Source organism: Nicotiana tabacum, chromosome 18 (genome assembly GCF_000715075.1).
Source record: "Nicotiana tabacum cultivar K326 chromosome 18, ASM71507v2, whole genome shotgun sequence".
In the NCBI taxonomy this organism is placed as follows: domain Eukaryota; kingdom Viridiplantae; phylum Streptophyta; class Magnoliopsida; order Solanales; family Solanaceae; genus Nicotiana; species Nicotiana tabacum.
In genome coordinates this window covers 65,462,763-65,483,363 of record NC_134097.1, presented here as the reverse complement: position 1 = coordinate 65,483,363, position 20,601 = coordinate 65,462,763, and the positions used below count along the sequence as shown (strand labels likewise).

Here is a 20,601-nt window from a genome sequence, read left to right as displayed (position 1 = left end):
GGAGAAGGTGTTAGGCATTCCCGAGTTCCGTGGTTCTAGCACGGTCGCTCAACTGTTATATTCGGCTTGATTATCTGATTTTATACAAATATGAACTTATGTGCAAATTTTATCTTTTAACCGCTTTATTATTATTGTTTTTAAAAGAAATGTGAACATCGCTTAAAACACGTCTTTGGACTGCGTCACATGAAATGCACCCACAATCCGGAACACGTTTTATTTGATGTTTTGGGATTTGGATTCGGGTCGCATGAAATGCACACCCAGGCTTAAGAAAGTAAAATATTAAACACGCGCCTAAAGAGATTATCGCGTTATTATTTTGGGGAAGACCGTGAAATTTGCTAAACGGTCCTTCCGAATTCTAATTAAACCATACATTTTGTGAGGGCCCCGCAATCTATACGTTTTATTTGGCGAGGCTCGTCTCATTTTTATTTTTAAAGGATAAACCTACAATGACTATATTTTCTATTAAGTTCGTCTCTAAAATAAAAGAAAATCTCTTAATTATTTACATGCTGAAAAACGTAACTTATTAGTTATTAGTTTACGGCTAATGCGAATGGAAAATTGCGATCGAGTTTGTACAAAAAAAAACTGCTTTCATTTTATATTCTGTTATTCAATAATACTAGAACATGAGATTGACCATAATATCAAAACAGATTAATTATTCTCCGATTAATTTAAACTAACATTATTAGATGAAGAAAGTATACATATGCAACCTCATTATTCATTAATCATTCAACTACATCTTTATACGAAGAAAGAAAAATTATATTCAACCACAAATCTAAACAGGAGGAATTCAACAGGAACAAAGCCTGATTAATATTTCATTTTTTGCTTCAAGCCGAGATTGTACAAATGTGTACCTGGAAACAGCAGTACAAGAACAAAAGAAGGAGAAGTCAATAGCAGTAATAACACAGCAACAGCAGATTCAGCAACACCGCAAATCAGTACAGTAGGAATAGCAGAAAACCCAGGAGACTATAAACGACTCCAAGTATAGAGAAGAAGTAAAAGGCAGGAAGGTTCTGACTATTTCAGATCTTAAGCGAGGCAATGAAGCAGTAACTATTCTTTTTCAACTTCAAAACTCTCCAAAATGAATTCTGCCCTTGTATATTCAGTGTATCTAGAATGTATATCGGGTGTATACTTCTCACTCCGCCCCCTCTTTTGTTCTTCTCTCTATCTAGTTTTTCCTCTCTTTTTTTCCACCCCTTATTCCTAAATTTTCTCTTCTATTTATAGCAAAATTTTCGAAATTTTCAGATTTGTTTTTTAATTATTTTATTATTTTTTTAATAAAAAGAAATCCCACTTACAAATTGCTTTTATTTTTTTAGAAAAATAAATCCCACCTTTATTTACTTTTATTTTTAAAATTCCAACTTTAATTACTTTATCTTATTTAAAATCCCACTTTTTATTTTTTTTAAAAGAGAATCTCACTTTATTTAACTTTTCTTTAAAAAAACAAACCACTATCTTTTCTTTTTCTTTTAAAAATGCTACTTTCAATTACTTTAAATTTTTTAAATTTTCAGATACCTTTATATTTATTTTTAATTCCAACCTTATTTTACTTTTAAATTTTTTAAAACTTTTTACTTTTTTAAAATTTTCTACATTCTTTTACTTTTTTTTTATTTTTTTAAAATCATTTCCGAAATTACTATATATATATATTTTTTAAAATAAAAATAATAAATAAAATAAAATATTTTCGGTTTTTTTTTATATATAAAAAAAAACTATTAATAGTGATAATTCACTTTTTAGTTTTTATTTTTTTGGTTTTGTTTTGTGTTGGACAAAAATGAAGAAGGGGTGTTGGGTTAATGGAGCGGACCGGATCGACCCGGTTTGAAACGGACCGGGTCATGGGGAAAGTTGGGCAATTATTTGGGCCTGTGGTTTGAAATTGAAGAAGTGGCCCAATCCGATTTTTCTTTATATTTTTGTTCTCTTTTCTTCTTTTATTTTTCTAAAACTAAATTATAAAAGTACTTAAATTATTATTAAGAACTAAATTAAGTTATAAAAGCGCAAATTAACTTCAATAACAATTAACGCACAATTAAGTAATAATTAAGCATAAAATTGTTCATTTGGACATTAAATGTTAAAAATGCAAAAGATGCCTATTTTTGTATTTTTTATTAATTTAACAAATAAACATGCATAGACAAATATACAAATAGTTACACAAAATATCACAAAAATTGCACACCAAGAAAAATTATTTTATTTTTTTGAATTTTTTGGGAGTAATTCTCATATAGGGCAAAAATCACGTGCTTACAGCTGCCCCTCTTTGCCCGAAGACACGAAGGATATTCGTGCAAAGATAAAGCGAGCGATTTTTGCCCATCTGAGTACTCCGTGTGAAGCATTTTTTTGAAAAAGATTTAACCGAACCTTTGCTTCAAAGGTTTCATACATATCCCTGGCTAAAGGGGAATCAGGTTAATGTAGTTCGGGAAGTTTTGGTAGCTGGGACTACCGTGGGACTGCGATGTTACTGCTGTTGCATGATTTTATCACTGCTTACCAATCTCCTTGTTACACCGTGTTTAAAAGAAAACAAGAAGCTAGGCTAGACTGAAATTTGTTCTTGTTGCCTTGCTTTCTTGTTGGCTTGTGCTTCCTCCGATGCTTTTCTTCCTTGAACTTGGGAATGATACTGGCCCTTTGCTTTTCTGAATACCAGTTTTCATCATTTTGCTTGGTCCGCTAGGGACATGGCTTTCTTCATCAAGCTTTTCGGCGGTTCCTCTGGTGGGTACGGCTCTCTTCATCAGACTTGTAATGTTGGGCATGATTTAATGTTCACCAGCTGCTTCTTTCAAGACGCGTCCTTTCTTCCTTTTGACTCATGCGCCTGAATTTGTGCTGGGACCTCTTGTTGCAACCTTCTGCTTCCCGGTGCTGGGGATTTTATTGTTTACTGCTGGGGATTCCTGTTGTAACCTTCCGCCTTCTAGTGGGGTTACTGATTCCAAAATCAGTAGTACAAGACTAAAAAGTTGCTTAAATGCAAAATTATGAAATGTATGCCCGCATTATACTGGTGGGCGACCTAGAGCTGAAAGTATTCCCGCATTTTACTGGTGGGCGACCTAGAACATGAATGTATTCCCGCATTTTACTGGTGGGCAACCTAGAACTGAAATGTATTCCCGTATTTTACTGGTGGGTGACCAAGAACATGAATGTATTCCCGCATTTTACTGGTGGGCGACCTAGAACTGAAAGTATTCCCGCATTTTACTGGTGGGCGACCTAGAACAGAAAGTATTCCCGCATTTTACTGGTGGGCGACCTAGAACATAATGTATTCCCGCATTTTACTGGTGGGCGACCTAGAACAGAATGTATTCCCGCATTTTACTGGTGGGCGACCTAGAACAGAAAGTATTCCCGCATTTTACTGGTGGGCGACCTAGAACAGAATGTATTCCCGCATTTTACTGGTGGGCGACCTAGAACTGAAAGTATTCCCGTATTTTACAGGTGGGCGACCTAGAACATAATGTGAAAGGACAGAAATGTATGCCTCTGTTGTATGGGCGGGCTCCCAACTTCAATACTAACCTAGGAGGAAATGACTCTCCTATGGGAAAAACTAAACTTAGGAGGAAATGCATCTCCTATGGGTAAAACAAACTTAGGAGGAAATGCATCTCCTATGGGTGAAACTAAAACAAACTTAGGAGGAAGTGCATCTCCTATGGGTAAAATAAACTTTAGGAAAGTATTCCACTCGTTATTCAGGTGGGCGCCCGGTTTCAAAAACAACTTTTAAAATAAACGTCATTCCTCTCTTCAGGCGGGCTCCTGATTTCAACAACTTTGAAAATAAAATGCTATTCCTTTCTTTATGTTGACGAGGTTTAAACAACTTTAAAAATAAACGCCACTCCTCTCTTCAGGCGGGCTCCTGATTTCAACAACTTTTAACAGTAAACGCCATTCCTCTCTTCAGGCGGGCTCCTGATTTTAACAACAACTTTTTAAAGTAAATGCCATTCCTTTCTTCAGGCGGGCTCCTGATTTTAACAACAACTTTAAAAATAAACGTCATTCCTCTCTTCAGGCGGGCTCCTGATTTTAACTACAACTTTAAAAATAAACGTCATTCCTCTCTTCAGGCGGGCTCCTGATTTTAACAACAACTTAGTATGAAATGCCTCTCCTATGGGTAAAACTAAAACAAACTTAGGAGGAAATGCATCTCCTATGGGTAGAACTCTAAAATTAACTTAGGAGGAAATGCATCTCCTATGGGTAAAAACTAACTTAGGAGGAAATGCGTCTCCTATGGATAAAACTAAACTTAGGAGGAAATGCGTCTCCTATGGGTGAAACTAAACTTTTAGGAGGAAATGCATCTCCTATGGGTAAAACTTAGGAAGTGCGTCTCCTATTGGTAAAACTTGACCTAGGAAGTGCGTCTCCTATTGGTAAAGGCATGGAATGTATCCCCTTGTTATACAGGTGGGCACCTAAAATATGCAATGGACAGACAAGAAAAAAGATCCTATTCGAGGGCGGACGAACCCAAAAGATCCTATTCGAGGGCGGACGAACCCAAAAGATCCTATTCGAGGGCGGACGAACCCAAAAGATCCTATTCGAGGGCGGACGAACCCAAAAGATCCTATTCGAGGGCGGACGAACCCAAAAGATCCTATTCGAGGGCGGACGAACCCAAAAGATCCTATTCGAGGGCGGACGAACCCAAAAGATCCTATTCGAGGGCGGACGAACCCAAAAGATCCTATTCGAGGGCGGACGAACCCAAAAGATCCTATTCGAGGGCGGACGAACCCAAAAGATCCTATTCGAGGGCGGACGAACCCAAAAGATCCTATTCGAGGGCGGACGAACCCAAAAGATCCTATTCGAGGGCGGACGAACCCAAAAGATCCTATTCGAGGGCGGACGAACCCAAAATATCCTATTCGAGGGCGGACGAACCCAAAATATCCTATTCGAGGGCGGATGAACCCAAAATATCCTATTCGAGGGCGGATGAACCCAAAATATCCTATTCGAGGGCGGATGAACCCAAAATATCCTATTCGAGGGCGGATGAACCCAAAAGATCCTATTCGAGGGCGGATGAACCCAAAAGATCCTATTCGAGGGCGGATGAACCCAAAATATCCTATTCGAGGGCGGATGAACCCAAAATATCCTATTCGAGGGCGGATGAACCCAAAATATCCTATTCGAGGGCGGACGAACCCAAAATATCCTATTCGAGGGCGGACGAACCCAAAATATCCTATTCGAGGGCGGACGAACCCAAAATATCCTATTCGAGGGCGGATGAACCCAAAATATCCTATTCGAGGGCGGATGAACCCAAAATATCCTATTCGAGGGCGGATGAACCCAAAATATCCTATTCGAGGGCGGATGAACCCAAAAGATCCTATTCGAGGGCGGATGAACCCAAAAGATCCTATTCGAGGGCGGATGAACCCAAAAGATCCTATTCGAGGGCGGATGAACCCAAAAGATCCTATTCGAGGGCGGATGAACCCAAAATATCCTATTCGAGGGCGGATGAACCCAAAATATCCTTAAGAGGGCGGATGAACCCAAAATATCCTATTCGAGGGCGGATGAACCCAAAATATCCTATTCGAGGGCGGATGAACCCAAAAGATCCTATTCGAGGGCGGATGAACCCAAAAGATCCTATTCGAGGGCGGATGAACCCAAAAGATCCTATTCGAGGGCGGATGAACCCAAAAGATCCTATTCGAGGGCGGATGAACCCAAAAGATCCTATTCGAGGGCGGATGAACCCAAAATATCCTATTCGAGGGCGGATGAACCCAAAATATCCTTAAGACTTGAAAATATCTTATCTCGAATACTTGCTGGGGATTATTTTGCTTGGGAGGAATTTTCCCTTTCTACCTTCCCCAAATTTTTTATTTTAATTTTTTTTTATTATTATTAGCTTCTTTCTTTGAAGACTAACTCCCTTGAGACTCGTTTTGCCTTTCCCAGAAAGGAACCGCTGAGGATACCGATTTTCACCAAACTCGTGTTGGACTCCTCGAAACTGCTAGGGATAACACTGTTGGGGAATTATTTACTTACCTGTTGGGGGTAAAATGTTATCAGCTGGGGATAACGCTGTCGTGGATAACACTGCTGGGGGATTCTGATTCCTTTGCTGGGGAACAACTTCCTCCATTGAAACTTATTATGTTGGGGCAACACTGGTTCTAAGACCACTTCCCTTGAGACTGGTGTTATATTTATTTTTCCCCGCATGGGTACCTGACTTACAGAAAATTTTCTAAATGGAAGGAAAATTTTCTGCCCCAGTTTGGTAATATCCCTTGTGGCATGCATTTCTGGCGTCAATGCCCATTCCTTTACCTGTTTCAAATCAAACAAAATTTGTTAGTTTAAAACATGGTGGTTGGTTGTGATACTCCTACTGGGATGGTTTTCCCTTTCTCCTTCCTTGCTTTGCGCTCCACAACTTGTTGGGGATGATATTATTTGCTGGGGATAATTCCTTTCTGGGGATATCCCTCTTCTTTTGTGGCATAGCTCGGAAACTGGCATTTCCACGACCTTTTAGTCTAGTATGAATTTCCCAAATCATGCTCATTTCTCTCCTTGATTTGCCCACGGGCTTTGGCCTTGAGGTTTATAACCTTTGATAAAGGCAATGGTATCCCTCTTGACACTTGTCAGTCCTTCTGTCAATTCCCTTCCGTTGGGGATATCTTTTGACACTGGCCTCGCGTTTGTTCCCTGCTGACTATACCACTTAGATGTACTAGTCAGATCTCATTTTGGAAAGCTGATGGCCTATTTTGAAGTCAGCTCACACTTGTTCTGACCAAACAGACTCTATTGGGGATTTTTCTATGAAAGGAAAAAGATAAAAGGGAACAAAATAAAGACAAAAGAAAAGATGACTCTTTAACAAAAGAAACTATAAAGGAAAATCTATCAAATGGAGATACCAGCTCTAATGGTCATGACATGAACATGTGGTCTATCCTCTACCGTCAATCATCTTTCAAGATCTTCAATTGGCGATTCCCCATCTGATTCTCAATCTTATTCGACTTGTAGTGCCCGAAGGGTTTTCACTATCAAGTCTCTCTCATTTTTGGTTTTCTCTCAGCTTTCATCGCCTTATGGTGCCTGTGAAGGTTTTCACCGATAAGACTCTCTCATTTGTATCACTTTCCAGCTAGGGATTTGGAGTGTCGCCGATATGACTCTTTCTGCTGGGGATTAGAGTCCTTTCTGCTGTGGAACAGAATGTTATGCTCACCGGGGAGACTCTGATTTGTCTGACTTGGCATCTTTTGAAGACTGATCAGAAGGTCTTTCTTTGGACCGTAATGTGGGTTTTGGATAGGGCTAGAAAAAAAGGTATTAAAGGCTCAAAAAATGCATTAATTTTGGGTTATTAGTTACAACCTTCGGAATTAGATTTATTTACAACAAACGCAACCTTTGCCCCAGTTTCTTGCTTGGGGATATTTTAATTGATTTTTCTTTATATCTTTTTTTTCAAAACTATGACCGAGCCGTGAAGCGCCTACGTATCCTCTTTGAGGAATCATGTCAAACGTAGTTCCCAATTCCTCTTTTTCATTTGACTTTCTTTTGTTTTTTTTTTTGTTTTTTTTTGTTATCATTTTTCTTTTTTCTTTTTTTTTTCTTTTACCCCTTTTTTTTGTTGTGTTGTTTTCTTTTCTTTCTCCTTTTTTTTCTTTTGTTTACCTTCCGCGCTTGCGTTTTCTATTCATTGCTACTAATTCCGAACGAGGGGTATGAAGGAAAATAAATAAGGCTCAAAAGGGGTAACTAAGGGTAAAGTGTTTAGGTAGCAGAACAAAATGCCTTCGTCATTCCAGTCTTCAAAACATGCCAAGTGCAAACAACACAATAAAGATTTATAGTCTCTTCCGATGATGCTGGACTTGACAATTATATTCACACGTTTGCTTTTTCATTTGCCATTTCTAAAGCACCGTTGGGCGACACTCTCACTTCTCATTATCATGAAGACCCTTATGTCAATTTGGCGAATCTTGCCTTTAACGGTTTTCTTTATGTTTTACTTGCCCCAGTTCCACATGACTCGAGCTCCGAATAATCTCAAACCGTTCTTATTTCCTTTAAATGTTCTGATCACCTTTTCGGGGTTTTATGATTAACTTTAAAGATTAGGCCCAAACTGTGTGCGAATGTCATGTCACTAGAATCGGCGCTGAACAAAATGATAAAAAGATTAAACAAAAAGATGAATGGAAATAATAAAAGACTGGATTTTGTGCTAGACTACCGGTGAAATGGTTTGAATAACAAAACAAACGAAATAAAATCCTAAACAACCTGGACAAAACTTAAACAAACCGCTATGACAAAACGGAAAGATAAGCGGAAAGATATTGACACAAAACAAAATCTGAATTACAATCCTAATAATCCGAACAAACAGAAATGACAACAAAATAAGCCACCAACTGCTTCTTTCTTGTTAACCAAGGAACGGAGCGTCCTCCCACTTAGCGAAACTGACATCTTAGCCATTTTGCTTTGCATCAATATTGCCAGACCGTTGCCAACTTCAATATCATCACCCGTCAACAAGTTCCCAATAGGATTCTTCGCGATGTTCTGGGTGTCATTGTCCGGCTTACCACAAACCAACCACCTTAACTTTGTGATTCAAAACAAAACAGGTTAGAATGGACTCAGTCGGTCCTCATTATTGACAACATCTTTTTTTCTTTTCTTTTTTTTCTTCAAATTTTTTCATTTTTCTTTTTTTTCTATTTTTCATTTTTTCATTTTTTCTTTCTTTTTTTCGATTTTTTTTTCATTTTTTTTTCATTTTTTTTTCATTTTTTTTGTTGTGGTCGAATCTTATGGAGATTGCCTACGTATCATGACCCCGCATGAATCAGACCTTGCGTAGTTCGGACAAAATGAAAGGTAAAAGCAATGAAACATTTTTTCTTTATCAATTTTCATAATAAAACAAATTGGGTTTCGAAGGTTTAAAGATGACCTACAAACTTGAAAATCAAACAACCCGCATATTCTAATCAAAAGATTTACAAAAACAACGGCCAGCTTCCTTTCCCCGTTTGTCAAATGCAACCAAACGGTTATTTTTGCAAATGTGGCCCCTGTCAAACTTCACATGAATTTTGAGGCCGGGGAGGATTATTTTGACACTTTACCAACTTGTCCATTCTTTTACGAAAACAACCTTTCGACAACTGAAAGATACTCTAAGGCTATTTCGGCAAGAACGGTTTAAGACGCGGCCGAAGCTGGCTCGGCTTATTATGACAAAACTCAAACGGTATTCACCTGACCGCCGACTCTTTGTTTTTTTCTTCAAATTATAATAAAAACCTGATGTTGCAAACACGGCCCTTCAGCACCTCGGGGACGAAGATTTTTAAGGCTGTGTGGGTCCATATCTCAAAATGACCCAAAGGTGGCTGTTTATGCCAGGTCAACCTTCCGGCGTCCCTTTCGGGAACATTCGGCTATTTATGACAAAACAGCATCACCTGACTTATTTATAACTCTTTTTATCGTTTTTCAAATTAGAAAAGTCAATATTGCAAACACGGCCTTTCAACGTCTCGGGGACGAAGATTTTTAGGCTGTGGGGGTCAACTGGACCAAGTCTTAAAAAATGACCCAAAGGTGGCTGTTTATGCAAAGTCAGCCTTCCGGCGTCCCATTCGGGAACATTCGGCTATTTATGACAAAACAACATCACCAAAATTAAAATTTGACATATATTTTTTGTTATTTATTTATTTTTGGCTTTTTTAGCAAAAGGTGGGGTTGGACCCGATGAGGGTTGCCTACGTATCTTCACATCCGGTGAGAATCAAACCCGCGTAGTTCGGGCAATCAAGAATAAGTAGATGAACTAACTTCCTTTTTTGAATTTGTGAAAGAACTACTTTAAAAGGAGAAAGGAAATATTTTTGATTGATTTTCTTTTTAAAAGAAAGACTTCTAAGATATATATATATTTTTTTTAATTTCCATTTGTTTTTTTTTTTTTCTTATTCTAAAGGAAGAAGAAAATATTTTTCGGAATTTTACCTTTAATAAAAGAAATGCTTCTAAAAAATATTTTTTTTTGAATTTTGAATTTTCTTTTCAATTTTGAAAGAAGAAAAATATTTTCGGATTTTTTTCTATCTTATTATACATTTTTTTTAAAAAAAATAGTTAAAAGACTTTCTAAAGAAGTTAATAATGGAAAATATTTTTGGATTTTTTTTTGTTTTTGAAAATTGGGGGTCTAAAAACCTTTCTAGACTTTTTGGCAAGACAAATATTTTTGCAACAAATAAAGACATATATATATTTTTTGGAAATAAAAACTTTTGGATATATATATATATATATATACATGTATATATTTGTGACAAATAATGAAAGACTCTTTTTTTTATTATTATTATTATTTGAATTTTCATAAAAAACCCATTTTAAAAAAAGTAAGACTCTTTTTAATTTTTATTTTTATGACAAGACAAACTATATATTTCTATATATATTTTTTTTTGAAAAACAAAACAGAACAACGATTTTTTTTTTCTATTTTTCCTTTGCTTTTAATAAAACAAACTAATAAGACGTTTTTTTTTCTTTCCAAAATTTTGGCAGAGTTTTGACAGTATTTGGGTATTGGGTTTTTTCAAAAATAAACAATCAATTCCCTAACCGCTATTTCCTTTTTTTCAATTTCACAATATTCATAATATTCAAACACCGGTCAGCATGCGGGCACGAGACAAATAAATGCACGGAAAACAAATAGGATGCATCAGGATGACCTTTTCATATCAGCTTGCTAGTCCTAGACGGACCCAACCCCTGTGTTGAGTCCCCTAAGTCAAATGCAACGTGATGCAAATAAGCGTTCCTACTAGGGATCCGGCATGAAGTCACGTTATTCTATGTTCAAAACCTGGGTCGGTGTTCTAGACAGTGTACCCGAGCGGACCACTCGAGTTGAGGAAGAAGCTCCTGTCCGGGAACCAAAAGGCCAGCCGGCTTAGAAACTTTCCGAGCATCTTTTATTTAGGGCATGACACTAATAGAATAGGGAGTCTTAACCAGTAAGCACATCCCCGGAGGTAAGAAGAGTAGGTTTCGGCACAGTTTATATACAGTTCAGATAATATCAAAGCGGTAAAGGCAACATTTAGCACATTAGGCTCAAAACATGTAAAAATCAGATAAAGCCAAACATAACAATTTATCTAAGCTCGAATTTCTAACCCTGAACCAGTGGTTCTGGGTTAAAGTATTCCCCAGCAGAGTCGCCAGAGCTGTCACACCTCCTTTTTCCGCACCCGCGAGGGTGCAAGGGAATTTTTCCAATTAAAGGACAATCGAGACGGGATTGGTTTATTTATTTCAGAGTCGCCACTTGGGAGATTTAGGGTGTCCCAAGTCACCAATTTTAATCCCGAATCGAGGAAAAGAATGACTCCATATTATAGTCTGCGTACCAGAAATCCGGATAAGGAATTCTGTTAACCCGGGATAAGGTGTTAGGCATTCCCGAGTTCCGTGGTTCTAGCACGGTCGCTCAACTGTTATATTCGGCTTGATTATCTGATTTTATACAAATATGAACTTATGTGCAAATTTTATCTTTTAACCGCTTTATTATTATTGTTTTTAAAAGAAATGTGAACATCGCTTAAAACACGTCTTTGGACTGCGTCACATGAAATGCACCCACAATCCGGAACACGTTTTATTTGATGTTTGGGGATTTAGATTCGGGTCGCATGAAATGCACACCCAGGCTTAAGAAAGTAAAATATTAAACACGCGCCTAAAGAGATTATCGCGTTATTATTTTGGAGAAGACCGTGAAATTTGCTAAACGGTCCTTCCGAATTCTAATTAAACCATACATTTTGTGAGGGCCCCGCAATCTATACGTTTTATTTGGCGAGGCTCGTCTCATTTTTATTTTTAAAGGATAAACCTACAATGACTATATTTTCTATTAAGTTTGTCTCTAAAATAAAAGAAAATCTCTTAATTATTTACATGCTGAAAAACGTAACTTATTAGTTATTAGTTTACGGCTAATGCGAATGGAAAATTGCGATCGAGTTTGTACAAAAAAACTGCTTTCATTTTATATTCTGTTATTCAATAATACTAGAACATGAGATTGACCATAATATCAAAACAGATTAATTATTCTCCGATTAATTTAAACTAACATTATTAGATGAAGAAAGTATACATATGCAACCTCATTATTCATTAATCATTCAACTACATCTTTATACGAAGAAAGAAAAATTATATTCAACCACAAATCTAAACAGGAGGAATTCAACAGGAACAAAGCCTGATTAATATTTCATTTTTTGCTTCAAGCCGAGATTGTACAAATGTGTACCTGGAAACAGCAGTACAAGAACAAAAGAAGGAGAAGTCAACAACAGTAATAACACAGCAACAGCAGATTCAGCAACACCGCAAACCAGTACAGTAGGAATAGCAGAAAACCCAGGAGACTATAAACGACTCCAAGTATAGAGAAGAAGTAAAAGGCAGGAAGGTTCTGACTATTTCAGATCTTAAGCGAGGCAATGAAGCAGTAACTATTCTTTTTCAACTTCAAAACTCTCCAAAATGAATTCTGCCCTTGTATATTCAGTGTATCCATAATGTATATCGGGTGTATACTTCTCACTCTGCCCCCTCTTTTTTTCTTCTCTCTATCTTGTTTTTCCTCTCATTTTTTCCACCCCTTATTCCTAAATTTTCTCTTATATTTATAGCAAAATTTTCGAAATTTTCAGATTTGTTTTTTTATTATTTTATTATTTTTTTAATAAAAAGAAATCCCACTTACAAATTACTTTTATTTTTTTAGAAAAATAAATCCCACATTTATTTACTTTTATTTTTAAAATTCCAACTTTAATTACTTCATCTTATTTAAAATCCCACTTTTTATTTTTTTTAAAAGAGAATCTCACTTTATTTAACTTTTCTTTAAAAAAACAAACCACTATCTTTTCTTTTTCTTTTAAAAATGCTACTTTCAATTACTTTAAATTTTTTAAATTTTCAGATACCTTTATATTTATTTTTTAATTCCAACCTTATTTTACTTTTAAATTTTTTAAAACTTTTTACTTTTTTAAAATTTTCTACATTCTTTTACTTTTTTTTTTTAAAATCATTTCTGAAATTACTATATATATATATTTTTTAAAATAAAAATAATAAATAAAATAAAATATTTTCGGTTTTTATATATATAAAAAAAAACTATTAATAGTGATAATTCACTTTTTATTTTTTATTTTTTTGGTTTTGTTTTGTGTTGGACAAAAATGAAGAAGGGGTGTTGGGTTAATGGAGCGGACCGGATCGACCCGGTTTGAAACGGACCGGGTCATGGGGAAAGTTGGGCAATTATTTGGGCCTGTGGTTTGAAATTGAAGAAGTGGCCCAATCCGATTTTTCTTTATATTTTTGTTCTCTTTTCTTCTTTTATTTTTCTAAAACTAAATTATAAAAGTACTTAAATTATTATTAAGAACTAAATTAAGTTATAAAAGCGCAAATTAACTTCAATAACAATTAACGCACAATTAAGTAATAATTAAGCATAAAATTGTTCATTTGGACATTAAATGTTAAAAATGCAAAAGATGCCTATTTTTGTATTTTTTATTAATTTAACAAATAAACATGCATAGACAAATATACAAATAGTTACACAAAATATCACAAAAATTGCACACCAAGAAAAATTATTTTATTTTTTTGAATTTTTTGGGAGTAATTCTCATATAGGGCAAAAATCACGTGCTTACAGCTGCCCCTCTTTGCCCGAAGACACGAAGGATTTTCGTGCAAAGATAAAGCGAGCGATTTTTGCCCATCCGAGTACTCCGTGTGAAGCATTTTTTTGAAAAAGATTTAACCGAACCTTTGTTTCAAAGGTTTCATACATATCCCTGGCTAAAGGGGAATCAGGTTAATGTAGTTCGGGAAGTTTTGGTAGCTGGGACTACCGTGGGACTGCGATGTTACTGCTGTTTTGGTAGAATAACAAAAAGTTTTTAAAATAAACAGGGGTAATATCTAGCAGAAACATAATTTAGATAAAAATGAGTAACTTACATGCTTATAGGAGATATATTTCTTTTTCGGAAAACCCGAAAAAGTCTATTGAGCTTTGGGAATTAAAAACGATCACACATAAGCATAAGGACTTATTTATTTTACAAGCTTAGAGGAGGAACTACTAAAGTATTCATAAGGATATATTTTACAAAGTGGTTTGGAAGGGAGTTGATGATGAAAAGGTTGGTTGGATGGGTTTTCTTCAGAGTGTTTTTCTTCTTCTTGTATCTTGTTTTTCTTCTGCTTTCTTCTCCTTTTTATAGCTAAATTTTGGAACGGATTTTAAAAATGGATTCCAAACTCTTCTGAAATCTATCTTGTCCAGCCTTGCATGGTACTTCATTGGGTCCCATCTTCACATGGCTTGGTCGGAAATTCCTTCCGTGTTTGTAACTTTTTCTTCCACTCAAAAATTTAACGTGTCTTTTAGCACAACTAACATTACCTCTTGTCACATCTTCTCTACTTTATGTCACTTGTCACTTTGGTCTTTTAGTACAGCTAGCATTTCTTCCTGTCACATCTTCTTTACCTTCTTGTTTTTCTCATTGGTACGCTAACATTATTGTTCTGTATACCAGCCTTGTTACTTTTCCTTTGTCTTTGGTGCTCTTTAATTGCTCTTTAACTGGGACTTTATTTTTATGTGTCTAAATTATGTATAGCTATTGAATCGAAACTCATTTCTGACTCATCTTCATATGGATCTTGAGCATCTTGATAATTTAGGTTATCTTCATAGTTATCATCTTCTCTTGAACTTTGGGTCCTTTCTGGATTTGGACTTGGATTTGGACTTGGACTTGGACTTGGATTCTTAACCATGTGTTTGTCTTGTTATTCTTTTTCTTGAAAAAAAATTTCTATTGTCTGTTTGATTATATTTTCTATTTTTTCATTTTTTTTCTTTTTTTGAAATTATACTCTTCTTTTTTAACGCTTCTCCCTGTGTTAATGTTTTGGGTAGTCTTCTTTTAGATGAACTTTCATCTTCACTTTTTGGCAAAGTGACAGCCATAAACTGATTTGATGTGTCTTTACAGGTTATTATTTGAACCAGACTAGCTGTTTCATTATCCGATACAGTGGATCTTGCTGCATTCATTGGGGAATGCACACCCTTCTCATCCATTTTTGTTTGAGATGGAGAACTCTGTTTTGGACTGTTCATCTCTGTGTCTTGTTGAGAAATAACTTGAGTCTGGGATAATTCCATTCTCATCGTTCGTACTCTGTGTTCCAATACCTTTACCTACTCCATAAGTTTAGTCTTTTCTTGTGCCAGGGTCTTATTTTTCTGGTTTATTCGTTTAAAGGCTTCTATCATTGATGAACAATGATCACAAAATATTATCTTGTCATTGTCTTTTCGGATGTTGTATTGAGGGATTTTTTCTTGGTTTTGTCTGAGTGCTGGTGAGATATAATAGTTTGGTCCTAGTATTCCTCTTGCATAATCTAATGCTTCAGTAAAATCATTAAAACCTTTGAAAAGTGGTTTTTCTATATCTGTAATGGAATCTAGTACTTTTAACCATGTCTGGAAAATACTATTTGTCATACCATGTATAACCACATAATATTTAAATCTTTTGTCTTGGTTTTTATCTGTAAAATATTGTCCTAAGGCATTAAGAGACGCTATAAAATATTTAGTGTCTTTCTTGTTATATGCTATCCATAAGTTATCAATGAAACACCGTTGAGGTCTGTCTATGACACATTCTGGTTGGATTCTAAATGACATGTTTGATGGTGGAAAAAATATTAAATTATGTTTTTCAAAATTTATTCTTTCCATATTAGTCTGTTCTCCCAAAGGATGTGGCTTGAAATGAAGATTACCTAATACTGTCTGCAAGTATCTGTCTGAGGGTGAGGCTTGAATGCCCTTCCCTTTGTCTTCAGTCTTGAAAACTGTTGGTCTCATGTTGTACATGTAAAATACTTGTTTATTAATTGACAGTAATTTTAAGCCTACTTAACTGATCTGCTAAATTATTATCTTTTCCTTTAATATGTTCAAAAACTAGATTATATATTGATATAGTATCAATAAAATTTAACCATCTTCTTCTACTACTATTCTCTGCGTTTATCTTCTGGTGAAATTTAACTAAGGCTTCGCACTCAGTTTTAATTGTTACTTCTTTTTTATTTAATATATATAATTTAAAATTATTTAATCCGTAAATTACAGCTAATATCTTTGCATCTATACTACTCATATTTTCTTTTTCTTTATATTTACCACTTTGATAAACACATATTTTTTCTGTGCTCCTATCATTAAATTTATTTGGTTTTGCTTTTAGAACTGCTCCCCATCCTTCAAAACTACCTTTTGTTTTTATTATCAAGTAGTCTGTTTCTAGTGGCACATTTAAATCAAGAATATTTTTTATTTTTTCTTTAATTTTTTGTACTAATTTAATGTCTTCTGTGTTAAAATATTTTTGTCGTGTAGATCCTGTCTTAGTATATAATGGTCCTGCTATTTTTTCTAAGTCTTTTATAAAGTTTCTCGCATAATTTACTATACCCAAAAACTTTTGTAGCTCTTTGGTACTATCTAATTTATCTGGCATTTCTAAGGCCTTTTTAGCTATATGGAATTGTAATTTAATTTTTCCATCCCCTAAGATTACTCCTAGAAAATTTATATAATTCTTACATAGTTCCTTCTTCTTTTTACTAATTATTATTCCATTATCTAAAAATAATCTAAATACTGTCTATAAATGTCCTAAATGTTCTTTAATATCTTTACTAAATACTAATATATCATCTGCATATACTAAAATAAATCTCTTATATTCTCCAAATATACTATCCATTTTTTGTTGAAAAATTGGTGGAGCTGTTTTTAGTCCGAACGACATTATTAACCATTCAAAGTGTCCTTCTGGACAAGTAAATGCAGTCCACTCAATGCTTTTTTCTTGCAATTAAACTTGCTGAATATCCTTTTTCCTTGTATTCTATTTATTAGTTCTTTTTTATCAGGTAACTTATATCCATCTGTTCTAGTGTTATCATTAAGTCTTTTGTAGTTTATTATCATTCTTGTTTTTCCTCTTACTATCTCATTATGGTTTCTAACCATAATAGCTGCTGACCTGTGTTTAGAAGTGGATCTTCTTATTACTCCTAAATTTATAATTTCTTTAATTTTGAAGTCTTCTAGATCTTGATTTGTAGCTTCTATTGAGGCTGTTTTAATTATATTCTGTTTAAATGAAATAGAAATAATCAGAGAAAAACCTTTAAAACATTGGGAAAACAATAAGGTTATGTGTAAACTAGATATAATTAATCCAGAATATATAATTAAAACAGCCTCAATAGAAGCTACAAATCAAGATCTAGAAGACTTCATGTCACGACCCCAACCCTGATCATGATGGCGCCCAACACACTGCTAGGCAAGCCCGACATTCAACAACATTATCCCAAATTTCTTATTCAGATTATAGATAAATATCACAGAGAATTTACTAAGTCATTACATTCAAGTGTATAATTAATAATAAAATCTGCGGAAGTTCAATTAAAATACCACACCATAGCCCAATAGAATCTGGTGTCACGAATATGAGCCTCTAATACAGAATATCCACCTATTACAAGTCTGTCTAGGAAAAATGCGGAATAAAAGATAGAGATAGAGGGGAGAGATCAAGGCTGCGAACGCCATGCAGCTACCTCAATACTCCCGGATACTGCTGCTCAGCTAAACGAATCCTCACTCAGCCTGTGGTGTACCTGGATCTGCACGCAAGGTGCAGGGAATAATGTGAGTACTCCGACCTAGTGAGTAATAAACATCAATAAAGGCTGAGAATAAGAAATCGTGGAAAAATACAAAGTAAACTATGACTCGCAGTTTAGAACAACAACTAGTGAAGCAACAAGTCAATTAAATCAGAGTACCAATTACTGAGACAGGTATAACAGATAAAAACAAATGCATGAGTGCAATGTAATGCATATGATGGTACACTCTATGCATGAGTGCAATGCAATGCATATGATGGTACTCTCTAGTACCCACTGCGGCGTGCAGCCCGAGCCATCCATTTTATTTATCGTCGACGACACTCACTGGGGGTGTGTATAGACTCCGGAGGGGCTCCTACAGCCCAAGCGTAATATCAAGCCATCTCGTGGCATCAAATCTAGGCCCTCGGTCTCATATCAATATCAGTATAATCACCCAGGCTCTCGGCCTCAATATAAATGTAATCAACCAGGCCCTCGACCACAATATCAATGTAATCAACCAGGCCCTCGGCCTCAATATCAATGTAATCAATCAGGCTCTCGGGCTCAATATCAATATAACACTGCTGCGGCACGCAGCCCGATCCATGCTCAGTCCAGAAATCATCATAAGCCCTTGGGCATTTGTAAAACAGTAGTTCTCAGCCCGAAATATCATTTAAGTTTTCAAATCTTAGAAAGATGGCTGAGTTTGCAAAACAGTATTTAAAACCTTGGACTGAGATCAAATGATATGCATGTATGCGAAAATAGTGATGTCAATCCCTGAAGGATTCAAATAATTGTCAAGAAGCCTAAATGTAACAATTAAATCCAAGTAAGGATGATTCTCAATTTAGTTCAAGTAGAAAACACGGTAAAAACATCTCTCGGGACGGATCAAGTCACAATCCCCAATGGTGCTCTACCCCACGCCCGTTATCCGGCGTGCAAGTCACCCCAATATAGCGTTACGATGTGAAATTCCGGGGTTTCAAACCCTCAGGACATCAATTACATCAATTACTCACCTCAAGACGGTCAAAGTCTAGCTCGTTATACCCTTGCCTCTCTAATTACCCTCCTCGTGCGATGAATCTGCCCAAAATCACAACGAATATGTCGCATTATGCTAAAGAGACAATACCCAATCGAAAGCAATCAAAAATATCAAAATTCACGAATTTGACAAAACCCGAGCCCCGGGCCCATGTCTCGAAACTCAGAAAGTTTTACGTCATCGGGTTCCTTATCTCGCCACGAGTCTATACATACAAAAATCTCTCAAATCGGACCACAAATGGCCCCTCAAATCCCAAATTTAGAATTTCAATTTCAAGCCCTAATTTCTTACAATTTGGCTATATTTGCATGAATTTCATGGATGATTTCACAATATAATCATGTTTTTAACTCATAAAACTTACATTCAATCAATCCTCTTCGAATCCCTCTTCAATTGCTCCGAAGTAACTCTCAAAATGATGAAAGACATGACTTAGCTCGCGGATGAAATTTCTTTAAACATTTTGCCCAGAAATGGCTCTAAATCCCAAGTATTCACGCTGCTAAAAAAATACAGCAGCAGCCAGAAATTGCAGCACTTTTCTTTTTACTAAAATGGCTCTAACTCCATCATACGAACTTAGAATTCGATGATTCTTGTTCCTATGAGTCACAAATAATGATACGAACATAGTCGTTCAATCAAAACTCAATTCGGTGCTCGTTTGCTCAGTGCGATATCCATTTAGCTCATTAAACAATTAACTCATATTTCGTGTCAAAAACCCAATCGCGACTTGATGAAATTAGACCAAACTTTGCAGATCACTCCTATAATTCATTATTTAAATTTGGGAAATCTCGAAATAAAATTTCGATCTCTAGAACTAAAAATGGACCTTTGGATCATTACATGCTTATGCTCAAACGGCAAAAATCTTCCAAAAACTCTTCCAAAACTTATCCGAGCCTCATGGGACCCCGACCAAACATGCCAACATAATTCATAACATTATTCAAACCTCTTCCAATCATCAAAACACCTCAAACAACATCAAATTACCCAAAACTCATCGAATTCAAGCCTAATTTTCTAAAAACTTCCGAAATACACTTTCGATCAAAAACCTAACCAAACCACGTCCGAATGACCTGAAATTTTGCACACACATTCCAAATCACCTAAATAAGCTACAGAAACTCACGGAATTCCATTCCGACTCTCGGATCAAAATCTCACCTATCAACCGGAATTCGCCAAAATACTAACTTCGCCAATTCAAGCCAAATCCTTCCACGAACTTCTAAAATGCATTCTGATCGCGCTCCTAAGTCATAAATCATCCCCCGAAGCTAACCGAATCATCGGGATTCAAATCCGAGCCCTCTAACACATAAGTCAACGTCTGGTTGAATTTTCCAAAACAAACCTTCCTTAAAAAGACTAAGTGTCTCATTTCCTACCAAAACCAATCCAAATCAACTCGTTCACACCTAATACTGATAATGAAGCATAAAGAAATAGAAAATGGGGGAAACGGGGCGGTAACTCACGAGACGACGGGTCGGGTTGTCACATCCTCCCCAACTTAAACAAAC

The 20,601-nt window shown here is 35.8% G+C and overlaps 1 long non-coding RNA gene across 1 annotated transcript; it reads right to left on the bottom strand.

Annotated features, from left to right (window-relative positions):
* Positions 1-12,293: 12,293 nt before the first annotated feature.
* LOC142172398 (uncharacterized) lies at positions 12,294-14,447 on the bottom strand. The gene is made up of 2 exons (XR_012701744.1): positions 14,233-14,447; positions 12,294-12,490 (listed from the first exon to the last, which is right to left on the bottom strand). It is a non-coding gene; the product is annotated as an uncharacterized LOC142172398 (long non-coding RNA).
* Between the last annotated feature and the right edge of the window lie 6,154 nt (positions 14,448-20,601).